Here is a 753-nt window from a genome sequence, read left to right on the forward strand (position 1 = left end):
CCGCCCTCGGCGGCGGCTACTGCGGCAGGAGGTGCCTCCCCTGCTAAAGCTGCTGGCGATGGCCCTGGGGAAGGCCCCCAGGGACCCACAAGACGGTACCGGACTGGGGACGGACCATCGGCTTGCTGCTTTCAGAGGGGCCGAGCAACCCCAGCACCCCTTGCAAAAGGACGGGGCCAGCCTTGGTCCTCAGAAAGCACGGCCCATGCCTGCCTTTCCCCTCTTCCACTCTCTCCTTTCCCTCTTGCGTCCTGGTTCTCTTGTGCTGCCCTGGGCTGTGAGCCCCACAAAGCCAGCCTAGGGAGGACCTGCTGGCCCTGCTCCCTCTGTGGGGCAGGCAGATGGACACCTGGCGGGACCTCCGCCACAGCCGTGGGGCGCGGACTCCTTTCTGCCCCTGGTGCTCCCCGCACTAGGGCCTCCAACTCAGAGCAACCTCGTTTCCCTCTTTTGACTCATTAAAGTTCTGCTGCATCCCAGCCCATGCCTCTGTGTCATCCCCTCTCCCCTAGATGCTCTCCTAAGATGCCCAGGGGGAGAGGTGTTGCTCTGGGGTGGTTCTGGGGGGAGGCATTTGGGGATGATTGTGCACTGGTTGTTAACCTAGGCTTGCATAGAGTGTGCTTAGTCATGCATTGGGTTACTCTCTGCTTTCTAAACTTATCTGCCTTTTCCAAAACCAGCAGGCTAATAATATTCCAGCTGCAAAAGGATTTTACTCTGAATGACACCCATGGCCAACTTTAAACTCTG

This window comes from Aptenodytes forsteri, unplaced genomic scaffold, assembly GCF_000699145.1.
Source record: "Aptenodytes forsteri isolate BGI_AS27 unplaced genomic scaffold, ASM69914v1 Scaffold500, whole genome shotgun sequence".
In the NCBI taxonomy this organism is placed as follows: domain Eukaryota; kingdom Metazoa; phylum Chordata; class Aves; order Sphenisciformes; family Spheniscidae; genus Aptenodytes; species Aptenodytes forsteri.